Source organism: Ipomoea nil, unplaced genomic scaffold (assembly GCF_001879475.1).
Source record: "Ipomoea nil cultivar Tokyo-kokei standard unplaced genomic scaffold, Asagao_1.1 scaffold1720, whole genome shotgun sequence".
Classification (NCBI taxonomy): Eukaryota; Viridiplantae; Streptophyta; class Magnoliopsida; order Solanales; family Convolvulaceae; genus Ipomoea; species Ipomoea nil.
The window spans coordinates 596,659-617,952 of NW_017618148.1; the positions used below are offsets into that span (position 1 = coordinate 596,659).

General features: G+C 36.0%; 1 protein-coding gene across 1 annotated transcript in view; it reads right to left on the minus strand.

The window, feature by feature from the left end:
• The window catches only part of LOC109191812 (putative late blight resistance protein homolog R1B-13), a 45,729-nt gene that overhangs the window by 20,601 nt on the left and 3,834 nt on the right, over window positions 1–21,294 (minus strand). The gene's annotated exons all lie outside the window — the stretch shown is intronic.

The following is a 21,294-nucleotide window of genomic DNA, read 5'->3' on the forward strand; positions in this document are numbered from 1 at the left end:
GTGCTTCCGCTGCTTCTGTGTGGCCAAGAACACGTGGGTTGGGGGATAAGAACTCAAGATCTACCGTTCGCATCAGTGAAGTCAGGGCGAACCAGGCCATGGCTTACTCTTAATTTCCTGGATCTGCTGTATCTTATTTCTTCTGTTAGTTTGTAAACTGCAGTGATCTGAAGTTTTTGCAGTGATATACACTATTAAAGCAAACCCAATTGTGGTTTTTGCAGACTAAAAAGTAAAAACCAAAGAACATGCTTTTTAACAAATGGAAATGATGCATTTTGAAGAGTTTTTTCCTGCAAAGACTTGACTTTGCAGCAAAAAATTAAAAAATAACGGACGCGCGTGCTTGGGTTGCTTCAGAGTGGCCGCGGCCTGGGGGCCACTCTGATTTTTTTTTTTTTTTTAATTTAATTTTTTAGGCCTATATGCTAGTTTGCTACACAGCAACGGCCAATCATTTTATTTCTTTTGTAAAATTATTTTTAATCTTTTTTTTGTTTTTCTTGTTTGATTTTGTTGTTAAATTTTAAAATTTTGTATAAAATTTTATGTAATATAAATGTAATATATAACTTTGATACCATATTATTAGAATTGAAAACTTATAATTATAAATTTGTTTTAATTTGACATGTTTAATTTAAATATAATAAAAATAATTATTATAATTATAGTTTTTATAATGATAATAAATAAAGAAATAATTAAAATATAGTGAAATAGAATCGTAGGTTCACAAGAAATTTTGTAATTGAGTGAGATATTAGATGATGAGAATATCAGGGTCCACAAAACACGGGGGGGAAGAAACTCCAAAAGATGAAGATGCTCTTACTCTTTCTCTAACCTATGTTGATTTTTTAGGGTGTTGAACTATGCAATGCGAGTACTTAATTGATAAGCAAATAATTCAAGGGGAGATTAGCTAGGGGTGGGCGTTTTGGTCGGTTTTTTTTTTTTTTTTTTTTTTTTTTTTTAAGATCTCCAAATTTCATTTTTTCCTAATTTTCCGAACATACTACCAAATAATACATATTCACATAATCAAAATTCAAAGTCTAAACATTATATAACAAAATAACCATCGAAAGTTCAAGCACAATACCAAGTACTAATTATCAAGCATCAGTAGATTTTTTCGCACAACCGACTCTTCAGTTAGTTCACTTTGAAATATTTTATTGACAAGATGAATAATCATATATCTGTATAGTTAATATTAAAAGATAGTTAATTTTTGGACACAATCCGTCATTGCTAGTGCACTGGAATATTATTTTCCAGTTCACTCGAAATATATTCCAATACTAGAAAATAATTTTAGTGCACTAGAAATCAAAATTAGAATGGCAATAAAGCACATCAGAAACATGAAACTAAGGAAAATACTGAATATTGTAAATATAACTCAAGTTAGATATAATTGTGAGATAAAGAACAATTGCGACAAACAACAAAAGTGCAAAGTAGAGAACAAGTTATAAAGAAATCAAATAAAAAATTTAAGGGAGATACTAATGAGAATAAGAACTAAACGGTGGAGCAAGCATCAAGGGATGATGGTGATGGTGATGATGATGGTGATTATTATTATTATTATTATTATTATTATTATTATTGTTGTTGTTGTTGTTGTTGTTGTTGTTGTTGTTGTTATTATTGTTATTATTGTTATTGTTATTATTATTGTTAATATTTTTATTATTTTTATTATTTTTTTCACCAGTGTGATGCACGAAATGAATTTGTTATAATATATTAAGAATATTTGGATCGATATATAATTATTTAAATTAGAATATCAAATATTATATAGTGTAATTGAAGGTATGATTTTGATTGTTTATGTGTTTTTATGTTATCATTGCTTGAATTTGAGCAAATAATTGCTCAAATTAATAGCTAATGTATAGATGTACGCATGCGGTGCTATAACTTTTGAGATTTTATTTATTATTGTCCAGTATTTTTATAAATTATAAAATGTGCTCGTTCTCTAGCAACTCAGTTATAAGAATGAATTGATATCCTAAATCATTTGTATGGAAAATATATTTTTTTGTCTAGATATATAGAAATTTTGCCATTTAAAAAAAACATAATATCACCGATTGTATTTACACATTATTGAAACCTCTTTGTAGACAACATTGGTAGTAACAACACAAGTATATCCATCTTCGTCTAGAGCTAACACCTTCAGTCCATCAGGATGAGCGACTCGAGTATAAATATATAATAGTAGAATATCATTCAATAAGTGATCATTTTATATTTTCAGTCAGTTAGTAATATCAGATTCATTTTCAGTCAATTATTCTTTTTTTATTTCCAGTCAATTAGTCAATTAGAATATTAGATGCAATTATATTTTTAACTAATTTCCGTTCCATTTTTAATTGATGATGTAGAATATTTTTATTGAAATATTTCCATTCTATTTTTAATTTATCTTTATAAATGTTTAAAATATACATTTACTATTGATGATGTAGAATATTATTATTGAAATATTTCTGTCAAATTTGAATTTCCGTTCCATTTTTAATTAAAATGCAATTATCTTGATTTTTTTTTCATTTTAGTCAATTATGGATAATTTTTTATTTGCAGTCAATTATTAATATTCATTTCATTTTATATTTTCAGTCAATCAGTAATATCGGATTTATTTTCAGTCAATTATTCTTTTTTATTTTAAGTAAATTAGTCAATTAGAATATCATATCCAGTGATATTTTTACTTAATTTCAGTTACATTTTTAATTGATGATGTATAATATTTTTATTTAAATATTTCCATTCCATTTTAATTTTCGTTCCATTTTTAGTTACTTTTACTATTGTTTAAAATATGCATTTACTATTGATGGTGTAAAATATTATTATTGAAATATTTCCATTATATTTTTAATTTACCTTTACTTGATGATGTAGAATACTATTATTGAAATATTTCCGTTCCATTTTTAATTTCCATTTCATTTTTAATTTTTGTTCCATTGTTTAAAATTGTGAAAGATTTAAGATATAATTGTGATTTGATTTATTTTAATGTGTAGTATTATTGTGAAAAATTAAAATGCAATGATTTAATCATTTTCTTTTCCATTTTATCCAATCATTTTTTATTTTCAATCAATTATTAATATTTATTTTCTTTTTTCCAATTAACCTAATTTCCATTTCTTTTTCTACTTTTAATTTTCGGTCAATTATTAATATTCATTTTTTTTTCAATTTACCTAATTTTTGATCCATTTTTAATTGATGATGATGTAGAGTATTATTGTGAAATATTTATGTTCATTTTTTAATTTACCTTTACTATTTACTATTGTTTGGGTGGGAAATCAAGTAAATATGATTTTTTTTAAAATTATAGTATAGATTAAAATGCAATAATTTGTCAAGCACATTGTGCTCAGATGACACCTGGGTTGGACTCCCATATGGGAGATTGGCAGGTTGTGATTTTGAGCCTTAAGCGTTATTGACTATGAACAGATAAAAAAAATGCAATGATTTAATCATTTTCTTTTCCATTTTATCCAATTATGAATCATTTTTTATTTTCAATCAATTATTAATATTTATTTTCATTTTCCAATTAAGATTCCAAAATGCTATTCAGTAGCAGACAACTGCAATATTGTCCATCAATCTGCATTTACAATCAAAACAAAGAAAATTTTAACAACTGATTCAAAAAAAAAAAAAAATACAAAATACAAAATACAATTATACCTCAAGCCTCTATAGGTTCCCATGTGTCAAAATCTGAACCATAGCCCTTCCAATGTATCTTGGAAAGCACATAAGGTTGAGAGAAATTATATTTTAGACATTTCTAAAGAAGATAGCAACTCACTGGAGTTTCAAACGTACCTTAAAGTATAGTATAGTCCATGCTTTTTAATACTATTAGGATCTCCATAACAAATTAAAACGATATTGTATCATAGTATACCAAACCTAACCCTAATATATTTTGAATATTCGGGCAGGTCAGATATGAAAATATACAACCCCACTCGAAATCCCTTATCCGGCATCGTTTAAGGTTGCTGTTCGGATAGTGTTGTTCAGATGCGGGTTGGGTCGGGGAGCTTGGTTTCGGATTTCGGACTGGGCGGATTTTTCAGGTCGATCGAATTATGCACAACCCTAGATATATTTAAAACGTGTTTAGAGCAAATCGACTCGAAGATGCAAGTCAAAACAACCCGGAATAGTTCAACCCCGTAGTTAACCAAAGGGCCCAAGGCTCCATTGTCGAACTTAGCCCCCCAAAGCTGACCACAAGATCACGAGTACAAATTAAATTTGACAATAAAAATTAGACTATTAGCAAAAAAACAAAAAAAATAAAAAGCAAAGAAACATCTTCTTTGTCGTCGAAAAATGTCATTGCCTAAAATAGGATTTCACATGAAAAAATCATCGAAATGATCAAAAGTGTCTAAAATATGATAGTCTAGGTTGTTAACTGACAAAATTGATTGTCTGGGACTAAATTTGAAATTGCCAGTAAAGACAAGACTTCCGGTGGAATTAATTTATTGAGAAAATAAAAATAAAAATAAAAAGTATTGAAGAGACAAAAATACTCTTTTTTAAAATACAATTTCAGCGGAAAATTCATCCAAAGACATTTTGGAAGGACAAAAATGTCCAGAATATGATAGCTAGGGTGTTAAATGCGGCAATTTATATCCTACACCACAACGCGCGTTGCACTGTGCGCCCAGATGCAAAACGACGTCGTTTTATTTATTTATTTATTTTTTTGAAATTTCCCGCCCCAGTGAATGGCAGTTATTTTTTCTTTAAACAAAACCTTTGTTCAAAAATGTACATAATGTTATACTAGAATACACATAATTGTATACATGAATTTACATAATTATATAACAAAATATACATACTCTTTTTAAAAGATAATACACATAATCTAACATAATACATAATAAACATAAACTTTTAACATAATATACATCAACTCTTAACATAATACACACAAATTTTCTGATTCGGATGTACATAATCGTATAAAAAGAATGTACGTAATTGTATAAAAAATGTACATAATTGTATGAACAAATATACATAATTGTGTGAACAAATATACATAATCACAGCAACTTCCTACCGCGCCTCCCAAAACGACTCCAAAACGACGTCGTTTTGGGAGGTGCGTGGCACACAGTGCTACGCGCACCGTGGTGTAGGATATAACGATTGGTTAAATGCAAAATATATATATATATATATATATATATATATATATATATATATATATATATATATGACTACCCATTTAGTATGGTAACCAAAATGCTATCAAACTACATGGTAATTAGCCACTGGAATTAATTCTTAATCTAAAAACATAATAAGCCTCAATGAAAGTTATATCCTTGATTTATGTCCCTATTTTTGTATGCAAATAAATGTGTACATTTTACTTTAAATGTTGTACATTCCAATGTTATTAGACAAAGCTACCCTTACACCGTTATAACACCATTATTTTTTTTTCATTAATAACACATCATTATTATCATACACCTATATCTATCATATCTTTTTCCTATTTTTAATTATCATTTTATTAAAATCGTTATATATTAATTTAATACTTAATTATATTTTAATTAAATTTCTATAAATGATAAATTATATATGTGTGTGTACAAAATACATATATTATTTGTATATATATAATTCAAATTATAATTTTTAATTATTTGTGTTTATCAATGTTTTAATATTGGGCATGAATTTTCGCGCATCGCGCGTATACAATGCTAGTATATTATATATGTACCTTCACCTGATTATATACATGTTCTAATGTTGTTCTAAATTCATAATATGTGGATAGATAAATAAAATAAAAGTACATAATGTTAGGAACCATGTATTAGAATTTTGATGATACCAATGTAATGTAGAAAGTAGACCCCTAACTCTTTCGTTTTTATTGTATCGCTACTTTCGTTCTAGACGAAAGTTGCCATAACTCATATGTAATTCGTGTTAAGCTAGAACAAACACACGAAAGGAGTTATGAATAGAAGATAAGCTGATCAAGACGAAAGAAGACTCCACAGCAACGAAAGAAGGAGTTGTCATTAAGAAGACAGTTCTTTTCAACAAGTATTCTTCTTCTCATCAACAAGAAGAATGTTCTACCTGTCTGATGTGACTACATCCTAGGACAATAAGGACCTCAACTCATGGGACACGCTACCCGAAGAGCATTTAATGAAGTTGTACTATCTCTGGAGCTAAAAGACAAAAGTCATCAGATCCTCCATACCTTCAACGGCTACATAGTACAAACCCATTAATGAAGCATTAAATGCATGAGGCTCCATGGTCCTTGTCCAACAGATAAAAGGTTTAAAAATTCATTTCCCTCCAACGGATGAATTTTCATCACCTATATAAACCAACCTTCATCAACTAAGAAGGTGCTGGTTCATTTTATCACTCTACTCACTCTCTTGCAAAAAGCTCTTAAAAGTGAACAAATCTCAAAGTTTTTTGTGAACCAGCTAGTTAAGGTGTTAAGGCATTTGAAGTAGATCATCCATCACTGCCCTACATCTTGTAAGAAGTCTTGCACATTTGAAGCAATCATCCCACACCTACAAGACTTCACAGTTGGAGGAATCAAGAAATTCTTTCTCACCAACCTCAACTTAGAAGAAGAAGTTGATAGAGGCGGAGTAAACTCTCGGAGTTGAAAAACCTTCAAAGGCTGTCCGGCTTAGTGATCAAGGAATTCTTTGTGTATTTGTACTAAAGAAGTGATAGTGCAATCCTTCCAGCAGTTGTGGAAGAAGAGTGGAAGTAGGCAAAGTTTGGCCGAACCACTATAAAATCTCGTCTCGCTCCTCTCTTTACTTACTGCTTTAGTTTACTGCTTGCATATCATCATTTTCATCACTTATCTCATCTTCTCATCAAACTCGTGCAACCCTCTCTTAATAATCTTTCCGCTGTGCTTATCCTTCTCAAAAGTGTTGTCAAGGTTTTTCTATTAAAGAATTTAAAGAAAAACGAGAGTCTATTCACCCCCCCCTCTAGACTCACCATACAATCTATCGGGACCAACAAGTGGTATCAGAGCCGAATACCTTGAACGGTGAAGGCTTTTTGCGTTTTACTGCTTGGTAGATCCACCTTTGATTTTTTTTTGGGGATCTTCCTAGTTGCACGATTTTTTTTAAAAAAAAAAAAAAAATGGAAAAGGAACATGCACAAAATCGCTCTAGACAGCTTGCTTTTAGTCTTGCCAAGTTTGATGACTGGAAATTAAGAATGCAGGCTCTTCTGTGCTCTATTCATGATGAAATGTGGGATGTCATAACTACTGGACCTATCACAGTGATGATGGCAAATGCACAGGCTGCTGCTCAAGGACCAGATGCTCCACAAATAATACCAAAGCCGAAAGAGCAGTATAACTCGGAAGAAAGAACAAGAGCAAACCTGGACAATGTGGCAAGGAACATTCTTTACAACTCTCTAGATGATTCACTCTTCCCCAGAGTCAGAAAATGTAAAAATGCTATGGAAGTATGGAAAGTTCTAATGGACTTGGGAGAAGGAGATGAACAAGAAAAGGACAACAAACTGACAATAGCCATGAAGAAGTTCGAAGACTTTAAGATGCAACCAAACGAGACGATCATGGAGATGGAGTTAAGATTCACAAGACTAATGGGAGACTTATCAGACCTTGGAAAAGAACTCACCGAAAAGGAGATGAATCTAAAAATTCTTCGTGGATTGCCGAAGTCATGGGAAATGAAGGTCATCGCGATGAGAGATAATCGTGACATGAAAACAACACCCACAGCCAAAATCTTCAGTGATCTCAAAGCATATGAGTTTGAACATGAACCGAAAGATGCTGAGGAACCAGAAACGAGAAATATTGCCCTCGTAGCAAATCAGGCGGCGTCAACCCCTAACAGGTCGAAATCTAACTCTTGTGATTTTTTAACTGACGAACAATATGCCCTATTTGTCAGGAAGATGAAAAGATTCATGAGAAAGAACAACTTTCAAGATCCACAACGGTCAAGCCACCGAAAGAGGCATGAAAGCTTTCCTCAGGCCTCAAAGACCGAAACCACTGATTCACAGCTGTTGTGCTACAACTGCCGAAAGCCAGGGCACTTCAAAGCAAACTGCCCCTATCCAATGGTTAGCAAATATCAAGATGGAAACAATATCACAAGCTCTTCAAGGGAATCTGGAGAAAAACACAAGAAAAGTGATAAACCAGAATCATCAAATTCCAAGAGTGAGGGAAGAAGAAAAGCAATGGTGGTTGCCGAAAACACTGAAAAAGCAATACCCGAAAGTAGTGCCTCAAGCTCAAGCTCAGAAGACGAAAGCAGTGATGAGGAGAAAGGACTACTATGCCTCTACAGCCAAGAATCAGAGGATCTATGCCTCATGGCAGATGAAGAAGAGGTAAACTCTCAATCTTCTTCTTGCTCTTCAGCCGAATCAAGTTCTTTAGTGAGTCAAACCTCCAGTGAATCTGTCACTAAAATGATGAGGAGGTTTAAGTTAATAAATAGCACTTACTCCAAGTTAAAAGAGGAGAACTCTCGGCTCATGACTAGCCATAATGAATTAGAGCAAGTTCGCATTGAGAACAAAATGCTGATCATTGCTAAGGAGCAGCTCGAGAAAAATGTTCTCGCTCTTAAGGAGCAGTGCACAGCAAAAGAAAAGAGAGAGCAAGAATTGCTTGAAGTATTGGACAAGTTTAACAAGTCATCCAACTTAATGGACAGAATGTTAAACGAATCCAGACTGCCCGGAGAGAAAACCGGAATTGGTTTTAACTCCAGCTCCTCTTCACAAGTCGAAACGAACAAATCCACGAATGCATACTCACATGAGAGTCTTGCAACCATATTTGTTCAAGGACCAACCCAGCTGCCCGAGCCTATGATGGTACATAACAATGTCACAGCACCACAATCAACAAGCCATCCAAAAGGAAAGGCTGTACAACGAATTGTGGAAACAGGAAAGAGAAAACCTAGTAAAGGCAATCCTAGACAAATATGTGTCAAAAGGAATGGACCAAATGGCAGTGGAAAAAGTCCACACCAAAAATTGAGTCAGCCTAACTGGAATTCTCGATCCTATAAAAAGACAAATGTTAACCAGAGGCAATTTCGTCCAAAGAGTTCTGCTCAGGAAATCTCAAAGAACGGACAACCTGAAAGGATCCTCAGAAGATCTGGGTATGGGAATGGAAGGACTGGGCCTTCAGAAGAAGATTGGTTTGTTTACCCGGAACTCCTCTCGAGGAAAGCTCTAAAGATAACACATCGACGTAAACAAACCAATTATCGTTGGCATTATGAAAATCCTTCACCAAAAGAACAACAAAGGAAGTATAAGGACAAAATCTTTGCCAATGTTTATTTCGATTATCGCACCTCCAACGGATACAAAGGACCAAGGATGAGTCATGTGCACTCTAGGTTAATGTGGGTTCCAAAATTGACTACTAACCCCCAAGGACCCGAAACTAAGTGGGTACCTAAAAATACATAATCTTTGATGCAGGACAAACAGGTCATATGGTATGTAGACAGTGGATGCTCAAGACATATGACTGGTGACAAAACAATTTTGAGCAACTTCAAAGAAATAAATGGACCCAAAGTCATCTTTGGAGGAGAAACAAGTGGCCAAACTCGAGGAAAAGGAGATATCATCAAGAAAGGAATAATCATACAAGATGTCTCTTATGTAGAAGGACTTAAATTCAACCTTCTAAGCACAAGTCAGTTCTGCGATAAAGGATACAAAGTAGAATTCCTTAAAGAAGAGTGCAAAATCATAAACACGAAGGATGGCAGGACAGCACTTACAGGCCAACGAAAGAAGAACATGTATGTAATTTCATTAAATTCTTCTAATACTAACATTTGTCTTGTAGCTAAGAGCAATGCAGATCTCAATCAAGAATGGCACAACAAGCTAAGCCACTTGAACATGAAGACAATAAATAAGCTTGCAAAAAGGAATCTTGTGAGAGGCTTACCCGAAACATCTTACACGAAAGATAGGTTATGTGATGCCTGCCAAAAGGGAAAACAGCTGAGATCGTCCTTCAAGTCAAAAGACGTAGACACAAGTTCTCGATCTCTAAGCCTTCTGCACATGGATCTTTTTGGACCAATAGATCCAGCAAGTTTAAGCGGAAGAAAGTACACCCTTGTGGTAGTAGATGACTTTTCAAGATATACATGGGTTCTTTTCTTGAAAAAGAAGAATGAAACAGAAACGGCTCTGCCAAATCTTCTGAAGCAACTTCAAACAGAAAAGGAAGTCAAAATAACAAGAATCAGATCGGATCAAGGAACCGAATTTGTCAACAAAGTGATAAAGGATTTCTGTGCTCAAAATGGAATATTTCATCAACTCTCGGCAGCACGAACGCCTCAGCAAAACGTAGTAGCCGAAAGAAGAAATAGAACTCTAAAAGAAGCAGCACGAACAATGATCTCACACTCAGGTCTACCAAAGAGATTTTGGGCTGAAGCCATAAACACCGCATGCTATACACAGAACAGATCCTTAATCAACAAGTCTCACAACAAAACACCATATGAGCTATGGAAAGGTAAGACTCCAAATATTGGATATTTTCATGTTTTTGGGTGCAGGTGTTTTATTCACAACAATGGCAAAAGCTATCTTAAAGCATTTGACGAAAGAGCTGACGAAGGATTATTCATGGGATATTCATCCATAAGCAAAGCATTCAGAGTTCTGAACAAGCGAACAATGATTATCGAAGAATCCATCCACGTCAAATTTGATGAGCAATCTGAGAAAAACCCTTCTGGATACAAGATACCTGCTATCCCAGCTCAAAATACCCAGAAATCCGTAGACGAAGACATCTCAGACGAAGAAGACTTACTTTCGTCCTACATGAAGTATCAGCCGAAAGTACCAGAACCCGAAATGTCATCTGAACAAGCAAATGGAAATCAACCTATCAATCCTTCTAGCAACGCACCATCTGAACCAATGATCTACATAGACCTCCCTTATATCCCAGAGATGGATACTCAGCCTTCTCAAGATGTCTTTGAACCAGATCTTAGATGGTTGAAAGATCATCCACCAGATCAAGTTATTGGAGATGTTCAAGAAGGTGTTAGAACAAGAGCGTCATTACACGAAAGTATGATGGCATGCTTCTTATCCCAAATAGAGCCGAAATCTGTAGATGAAGCTTTATGTGATCCTGACTGGGTAATAGCTATGCAAGAAGAACTTCATCAATTTGAACGAAATGAAGTATGGGAACTAGTACCAAGACCATCACATCAAAATGTCATTGGAACTAAATGGGTTTTTAGAAACAAAATAAGTGAAGATGGACTCATTGTTAGGAACAAAGCTCGCCTTGTGGCTAAAGGATATTGTCAGGAGGAAGGTATTGATTTTGATGAAACCTTCGCCCCCGTAGCCAGATTGGAAGCTATACGAATATTCTTAGCTTTTGCAGCTTACAAAAATTTCAAAGTCTATCAAATGGATGTCAAAAGCGCCTTCCTGAATGGACTTCTTGAAGAAGAAGTATATGTTGAACAACCTCCTGGTTTTGCTATCAACAATGACCTCGAAAAGGTGTACCACCTTAAGAAAGCTCTCTACGGTTTGAAACAAGCTCCACGAGCTTGGTATGATACACTATCATGTTTTCTAATCAATCGTGGCTTCACGAAAGGAGTGGTTGACAAAACACTCTTTCGTATAAAGGATAATGATCATATCCTACTGGTACAAATATATGTTGACGATATTATCTTTGGAAGCACGAATCCAGATCTATGTGAAAAATTCTCCAATCTCATGAAAGGAAAATTTGAAATGAGTATGATGGGAGAACTGAATTATTTTCTAGGCTTACAAGTCAAACAATGTCCTGATGGGATATTTATAAACCAAGCCAAATACACAAAAGATCTGATCCGAAAGTTTGGCATTGATGGAAAAAGTTCCGTCAAAATACCTATGAGTACATCCCTTAGGATGGACATTGACAATGAAGGAAAGGAAGTTGATCAGAAAAATTTTCGTGGTATTATTGGCTCTCTTCTATACCTAACAGCAAGTAGACCCGATATCTCGTTTGCTGTTGGTGTATGCGCTCGCTTTCAGGCTAAACCGAAAGAAAGTCACCTGAGTGCGACTAAAAGGATATTGCGATATCTTAAGGGCACACAAAATGTCGGCCTCTGGTATCCGAAAGAAGGATCATTTGATCTGATAGGATACTCAGATGCAGACTTCGCAGGTTGTCGAATCGATCGAAAAAGTACCTCGGGAACATGTCAGTTCCTAGGAGGAAGACTTGTGTCTTGGTTTAGCAAGAAACAACATTCCATTGCTACTAGTACGGCTGAGGCCGAATACATAGCAGCTGGAAGTTGTTGTGCTCAAATCTTATGGATGAGACATCAATTAAGAGACTATGGGATAAATGCCCAAGAAGTGAGCATTAAGTGTGATAATACAAGTGCTATAGCAATCACACACAATCCAGTTCTACACTCTCGGACCAAGCACATTGATATCAAGTATCATTTTATTCGTGATCATGTTGAAAAGAAAGATATTGCTCTCGAATATGTTAATACCGATGATCAATTGGCAGATATACTCACTAAACCTCTGAGTGAGACAAGATTCTCTCTTTTAAGGCATGAGATCGGAATGATTGAAATGACCTAATATGTGATGTTGCTTCACTATGCTTCATAATAATTTACCATATCTTTTCATGTACCTTTATTTTCGTGTCTCTCACGCAAGAAAGTGTCAGTATCCAAAAGATTTTGTATAGATCTCCACGACACTTATTTGCCTATAAAATAGTTTTGCCATACATAAGACATACTCACTTCTTTCTAAGAAATGATTGCAGGTATGAACAAAGAGAAAGGAAAAATGAACGAAGCAGAAAAGAGGGCTACCCGTCTGAAGCATCACTTACAGGAAGCAAGCAAGCTCCCTAATGCCACCATCATAAGCTTGAAAGAAGAAGGAGAGATGATCAATGTAACCTACTCAATGCCTAACCCCGAAAAAGAGACGCTTGACACTATTGTCAACGAATCTAGGGCCGAAAGGAGGTATCGTCTGGAACTAGCCAGTCAGGAGGCCTATGAAAGAATCATGATGATGAAGAGCTCCAACAAAGACTCTTCATCGTCACCAACCTCTCGATGGTATCCCTTTCCTGAAGTTCCTCCACCCAATGTTCAATCCTATGAGGATTTCTCAAGGGTCCACTCTCGGGTCACATATCAGCCACCCGAACCCACTCTCTCTCTAGAAGAGTTGGATGAATTCGCCAAAACAACAAATCTGGCTGATGTGACTGATGAGATGACCCGATTGGAACTTCACGTGCCCTATCGTTTCCTTTGAACTGTAGTAGGTTGAGCCTTTTATGTTTAAGTCTCTCTCTCTCTTTCTATCCTGTATGTCATGATGGCTGTGTTATCCAAATAAATGCTTTGCATAAGTTCTTATGATTTCGGATCACAGAAAGGTTTACCGTTATGTGCATTTATTGCAAGTTATATCTGGTCAAAAAGAGTTCAAAAATTCATTATGAATTTATTGAATGCTAAGCACGTTGAAACTAAGGCCGTACAGGGAATCAAAATTTCAGTCCAAACTGAAATCAGCCTTATCTTGAACACTGTAATGAGCATTGATTGCAATATTGACGGATTTACGGATAAGCTCCTTAATCCTTGGCTATAAAAAGGGAGAGAATTTCACATAATTCTCACCATACTCTCTTTCTCTCTCTCAATGGCACCTAAGAAAAGGTTCACAAGAAATGACTCTCGCAAGCTCCAAGAGGCCTCTAGGCGCCTCAGGGAGGAGCAAGGTGACTTATACCCAGGCAATAGTCCTAATGTTCCTATCAATCTCGTCTCTGATTCAGACTCATCGTTTCAATACGATGATATGGCTGGATTCATCGTTGAATCAGAGAATGAAGAAAAGATCCCAAAAGAATGGATTGACAAGGACTACATGGCCTTTCTGGCACAAGAAAATTTGGAAGAGAAGTATGACAAAGATGATGAGGCTGAGTCCTCCACTGGTTCCAACTTTCCGCGCTATAAAAGATGGTATAGGGAAGTGTTTGGAAGGGTGAAGAAAGATAAGCCTGAATGTTCTTCATCCAAGAAGGTTGAGAGGAAGAAAAAGTGATTTTCTGAAAATCATCATCTATGTTTATGTATCTTCTCTTCTCGTTTGATGAATAAAAGCGTGCCTATCTATGTGCTAATAAGATGTAATGTCTTATCTGTGTAACCTTGCTGACTGTCTTAGACGTTTGTTCTGATCGAATCTTACTCGAATCTTTCGGGTAACTATGTTGATTATTCAGCATGAATCTCTCGGGCAACTTTATGTACATCTTATGAAATTCTGAACAACATTCGAGTTTTTGAATCGTACTCAAGACGCTACTTCTTCTTGAATCTGAACCGTCCATAAAGTTTCATTGGGATCAAATGGCCGAGAAAATCGCCTCTATCCCACTAGTCTGACAGGACAAAGACGTGCATTTAATGCACCTCTCAGCACTTGAGTGCTTTTTCTCTCTCCTCATTAAATGAGGGAATGATCGTTTCAGATCTGCACACGTTCTTATCACGTAACCATGATGATCAGTTACCTTTTGAGGAAGAAGAACCGCTGAATTTTTTTTTTTTTTTTTTGAATAAGTTTTCTTAATGGGCTGTTTTACGAACACCAACCCGGAGCTTTATAAACCCTGCTCAAACCTTATAACTCCGTCTGTTTTACATCTCTCAAATTTCATCCCTTCCCCTCAAAAATCTCTATAGTCAAGCTTTCTATCATCAATGACGGCTCCTTCCGAAAAGAACCCAGAGAACCCTGAACCATCATCCACTCCAGTTATACCAAGCTTTCCCACCGAAGACATAGAGTTTATTAAGTCCAGAATTCCTTTTATCGTCGGAGGAAGTATGTGGGACGAAGAAGGGTTTCGTAAGTATGTCTTGGATAAAGCCTTTGGAGATCGGATAATCGCTCTTTTACTTGAAACAGGTTTATTTGGTTTGGTAACTCACCGCTATGATGAATGGTACCCTCTTGATGTTACTCAGTTTTATTTGAATGCTTATGTGGCTTCTGATTTCTCAAGCATATCTTCAAGAGTTAATAACCATCATATTGTGTTTACTGCTGAGGATATTCGATCAACTTTTGGGTTTCCCAGACGAGATGAGTCCTACAAGTCCAATCTGGTATATTATCATCTGGATCCGGAGGATTTCTATGAATCCATACGACACAAGGAGGCACCTTCCAAAGATAAAATCTTTTGGCCCCTCAAGAAAAAATGGTTCCGGTTAGATTATGAGTTTGCAGTAGACATCTTCAACAAGATTGTGGACCACAAGACTTCTGGCACCGATGATGTCACAAGGGAAAAACTGAAAATGCTGCACGCTTTTCTTCATGAGCATAAGGTTGATTGGTCCAAAATCATTTTCCACAACATCGCTCACACCATCACATACAATCGCAAGAGTCCTGGAGACATTGCAAAGAAGATGGGCTTCGGTTTCATTATAAGCCATCTTCTTACCACAAAAGGAGTGATTCTACGAGCTGGTGCTCCACCTGGTCAAAAGGTCTGTCACATGAAACACAAGCCATCTGGATATGACAAACAGAAGGCATTGGAATTGGGCATTCCTATTGAACCCAATCTACCCAAATGAAAGTCCAAACGAAAGTTAAAAACCCCCAAAGCTGACGAAGAAGCTCAACCAAAACCAAAACGGCAGAAACAAGAAAAACCCTCTTCTCGGGTTAAGTCTCAAAAGTCAGACACCATCCAATCAAAGACGGAAGTTGATCCTTCTCTCGAAACCTTGATAGTGCAGAACTCCTCTGAAGATGATGATGATCAACCTCTCATTCGTCTAAGCAAACGAAGTCGAATGAGATCTGTTCAAATTCGGGAACCCTTGTCAAAAGAAGCAACTTCACAGGGGGAAGATATTTCGAAAGCAGCTACCTCTGAGGGGGAACTGAAAACCTCTCTGCCCGAAAGCAGTCCCGTTGCATCTCCTGTTCCTCATTCACAAGAGCCTATCCTAGCAGAGCAACTCCTACGAGAGTTGACTCAAGACCCTGCTACTGTAGAAACGGAGGGAGGATGTCAAAGTTTTCCACAAGAGCCGGGCTCTCCAGAAAACATCCCGAAAGCAGCCTCAGATGTTACAACTGATGCTCATTCTCTCCCACAAGAACCTACTATTGCAGAGCAGGTAATTCTGACACAAGAACCTGCACTAGTAGACGAGATAACAGCTGCTCAAACATCTTTTACCCCGAAACCATCTGCTCGTCAATCTTCTCCAGACCAGTACACCCTTGATAAATCTCTCAGAGAATCGATTGAAAGAGATTACAATCGAGTTCTACAATGGCACAAGTGGCGCACGGCACCTCTCAGAGTCTTTCTCGAAACTTTTGAAGCCATGATCGACGAAGAAGAATTCGCACTTCAATGGCTTGAAACTCAGGACGTCACAAAGGCTGTGCGAATTGAGGAAATCCATCGAGTGTACTCTTATAGAATAACTCATCGATCTCTCGGGAAGGAAAAAGCTCCTTTGGTAGTACCTCTTCATAAACCTCCGATGGATCCAGCAACTGAAGCCGAATTGAAACAACTTCGCTACATCATGCTGCTATCCAAAATTAAAGCCCAAATGGCAGAAGATCATCCTCGAGATCCCAAAGGAAGTGCTAGTGGAACGAAAGATGTTCATGGCAACGAAATCGTCGAAGAGGATGAAGAAGAAAGTGAAGACGAGAACAATGAAGACGACAATGAAGATGATGTCAATGATGATGAAACAGAAGACGACAACAGTGATTCTGATGATGATAATGATGATGACAATAATCCACAAGGAGGAGAAGGTGCTGAAGACGAAGAACCAGAAGATAGCCACACTATCTTGGTCGAAACAGACTATGATAACTGCCCACAAAGACCACCTCTCTTGAGAATACCATCTGAAGACGAAGACTCGGATGAAGCATCCAGTAAAAATCCAATTCACTCATCACGTGTTATCATTCCAGTTCATGAGGGCAAAAAGGAAGCCTCACCTGAACCTGGCCACTCGATGCATGGTGGAAATCTGGAAGCACCACATCATGACGAACACAGGAACTCTTCTCCAACACACATTGAGGACGATTCTATCGCTGAGTCCCCACGGACCATTATGAACCTCATGCGAGAAACTGTTCATTCAGCTGAACTGATTCACAAGCAATATCTCGCCCTAAGGGAGAAGGACACGAGAGTATTGAATGACTTGTGTCAAAAAGTCAATCTACTCCTTGATGTACAATCTCAACCGCAGCAACCGAATCCTTCTCACGACAAAGCTCTTAAGCAATTGGTAAAAAGAGTTTCTGATCTTGAAGAAAGTTCAAACAAAGTCGCTAGGCAGCAACACGAAATTAAGCATTCTCACTACGGCCTCAAGGAACGTGTTGACCTAGCTTGTACCAAGATTGACACTTATCAAGACAATTCCTATCAACTTGGTGAATATGCTCTTCAGATTCTAGGATATGCTCAAGACATCCTGCTTGCAATCAAACAAATCCCCTCTGTACCTCCTTCTGCCTGCGCTGATGATGCCAAAAAGGGGGAAAATAGGGATAATGACAGAGATAAGGATGATGACAACCAACCAAGAAGGGATAACACGAAAGAAAAATCTTCAGAAAAGCGAGTCTCTCCACACAAAGTCTCGGATCTCTCTCATCAACCTAAGTCTCGTGGACAGTCTCATAATCAAAGACGCTATGGTCGCACTCAAGACAGACCTCACAAGGCTCGACAATCTTTCGGCTCTGAAGCCAAATATCTCTTCACAGGACTGTCAAGAAGAGATCAAGCAAGTCTGAGACAAAGGCTCATGAAAAATACCTCAGTTACCATGGATGGCATTGGAAACTTCGTGGACTATGTCCCATACGAAGAAGGAAGCGGTAAGAGGTTTGAAGGTTGCAACAATCCCATCTGGTTGAAGAAGAAAGACAACCACACGAGGCAAAACTACATGAGCACTCAGAACGAAAGGATTAAAAGACAAAACAAGGAGTTGTGGGAAAAACACGATGAAGAGATCAGGAGAAGAGATGATGAAGCTAGAGAAAGAGAAAGGGTTAAGAATCTCATCAAAGATCTATCAAATATAACCAAAGACTCTCCTGATAATGTCACGTACAACGCAGCTTTCAAAGTGCATAAAGAGTCAGGCAAGAGTTATCAAGAAGGAATGAATTCATTTGAACTGATCTCCTGGTGGAAGTCTGGAGTAGTGGATGGCAACAACATTCGAGAAGCCTACAACAATTACACGAGTTTAAACATCAAAGGAGGATATGAAGAGCTCGTCAGAAACAATTCAATCAGGACTTTCAGAGCAAGAATCAACGAGAAGATAGACTACGAGAGAACACAAAGAAGACAGGAAGAGAAGGACAATCAAGAAAGAAAGAAGGAAGCTCAGCAAAAGTTGAATCTTTTAGAAATGTAAGTTATCCTTTACTTTGATTTATTTTGACAGAGTTTTTGTAATGACTTTATCTGAATATCTATGAAACTCTCATTGTCACACATCTCGTGTCACTTGTCTGAATTAAAAAGTCCTTGTCTTTATTTCTGCTGCTTCTTCGTAGAAAATACTTGTAAACTCTCGATAATGGCTGTGTTTTTAATAGAATTATCCTTAAGGAGCACTTTTCAGCCTTATAAGAAGAGTATAGGTTTTGGCATCATCAAAAAGGGGGAAATTGTTAGGAACCATGTATTAGAATTTTGATGATACCAATGTAATGTAGAAAGTAGACCCCTAACTCTTTCGTTTTTATTGTATCGCTACTTTCGTTCTAGACGAAAGTTGCCATAACTCATATGTAATTCGTGTTAAGCTAGAACAAACACACGAAAGGAGTTATGAATAGAAGATAAGCTGATCAAGACGAAAGAAGACTCCACAGCAACGAAAGAAGGAGTTGTCATTAAGAAGACAGTTCTTTTCAACAAGTATTCTTCTTCTCATCAACAAGAAGAATGTTCTACCTGTCTGATGTGACTACATCCTAGGACAATAAGGACCTCAACTCATGGGACACGCTACCCGAAGAGCATTTAATGAAGTTGTACTATCTCTGGAGCTAAAAGACAAAAGTCATCAGATCCTCCATACCTTCAACGGCTACATAGTACAAACCCATTAATGAAGCATTAAATGCATGAGGCTCCATGGTCCTTGTCCAACAGATAAAAGGTTTAAAAATTCATTTCCCTCCAACGGATGAATTTTCATCACCTATATAAACCAACCTTCATCAACTAAGAAGGTGCTGGTTCATTTTATCACTCTACTCACTCTCTTGCAAAAAGCTCTTAAAAGTGAACAAATCTCAAAGCTTTTTGTGAACCAGCTAGTTAAGGTGTTAAGGCATTTGAAGTAGATCATCCATCACTGCCCTACATCTTGTAAGAAGTCTTGCACATTTGAAGCAATCATCCCACACCTACAAGACTTCACAGTTGGAGGAATCAAGAAATTCTTTCTCACCAACCTCAACTTAGAAGAAGAAGTTGATAGAGGCGGAGTAAACTCTCGGAGTTGAAAAACCTTCAAAGGCTGTCCGGCTTAGTGATCAAGGAAGTCTTTGTGTATTTGTACTAAAGAAGTGATAGTGCAATCCTTCCAGCAGTTGTGGAAGAAGAGTGGAAGTAGGCAAAGTTTGGCCGAACCACTATAAAATCTCGTCTCGCTCCTCTCTTTACTTACTGCTTTAGTTTACTGCTTGCATATCATCATTTTCATCACTTATCTCATCTTCTCATCAAACTCGTGCAACCCTCTCTTAATAATCTTTCCGCTGTGCTTATCCTTCTCAAAAGTGTTGTCAAGGTTTTTCTATTAAAGAATTTAAAGAAAAACGAGAGTCTATTCACCCCCCCCCCCCCTCTAGACTCACCATACAATCTATCGGGACCAACACATAATAATGTGTTAATTGCATATACATCATTTGAATTAAAGTCTACAATACGTATGGTAGACCCTAGACCACAATATTAGAATTGTCCAGACCGGTCTCCAAAAAGGCAAAAACAAACAACTCAAATAATTGCAAAATGAATACAATAATGTTTAATGATAAGTCGCTCTGATCTAGGATATGATAGGGAAAGCATTATATATATATACTAGTTTTTTACGCGCATTGCGCGATTGAGACAATGCCCAATATTTTTTCTTAAATAAGTATTTTAAAGTATATCAAGGCAAGATTATATTAGAATTGTTCATGCATAGATAATTGAATGTTGAATTTGTGTATTTAAATTGGTAATTCTAAGTTTACAAATGCAAGATAATATAGTCAAGATTGATTATAATTGTCAATAAAATAATTGTATGGATATGGTTGAAACCAAATACGGGACATAAGGGAGGGCAAATAAAAATTAAAGCATAAAATATTAAATATATACTAATATTGTTTGAGGAGATTCCGGCAGTAGGATTCGTGGTTAGAGTTCTATTAAGACTTTAATATTAAAATTAGATTAATGTTGTAGTTATAATTCTATATTAGACTTTAGTATTCGAATTAGACTAACGGTGAATTAGCGGTACTTAATGGAAATGTTAACGGATCGGATAATCATATAATTAAGGATAAATTAATAAATCTCAAGGAAAAATTAAAATTTGAACAATCTAAACTATTCATTTGATTTAATAATTTGACGGTCATTTTTTCTACCCAATGTTTATAATTAAATAAATATTTGAAAGTATATAAATGCAAGATTATATATGAGAAGTTCAACATAAGTAATTTAATGTCTAATTTGCGTATTTAAATATGTAATTCATAGTATATGAATACAATGTAATATAGGAGATTCATTATAATTGTTACTAAACTTTTTTTAAATAGTAACCAAGTATTTTTGTTGCAAAGGGTTCTAATATATTTAATGAATGCACATATATACAAGATCAATGAATGAATCAAAGGTACCAGTCCTTTAGGTGTTTTGCTCAGTGTTCATTTAGTTCAACCATTATTGTTGAATAAATTATTATCGATAAAGCTAAG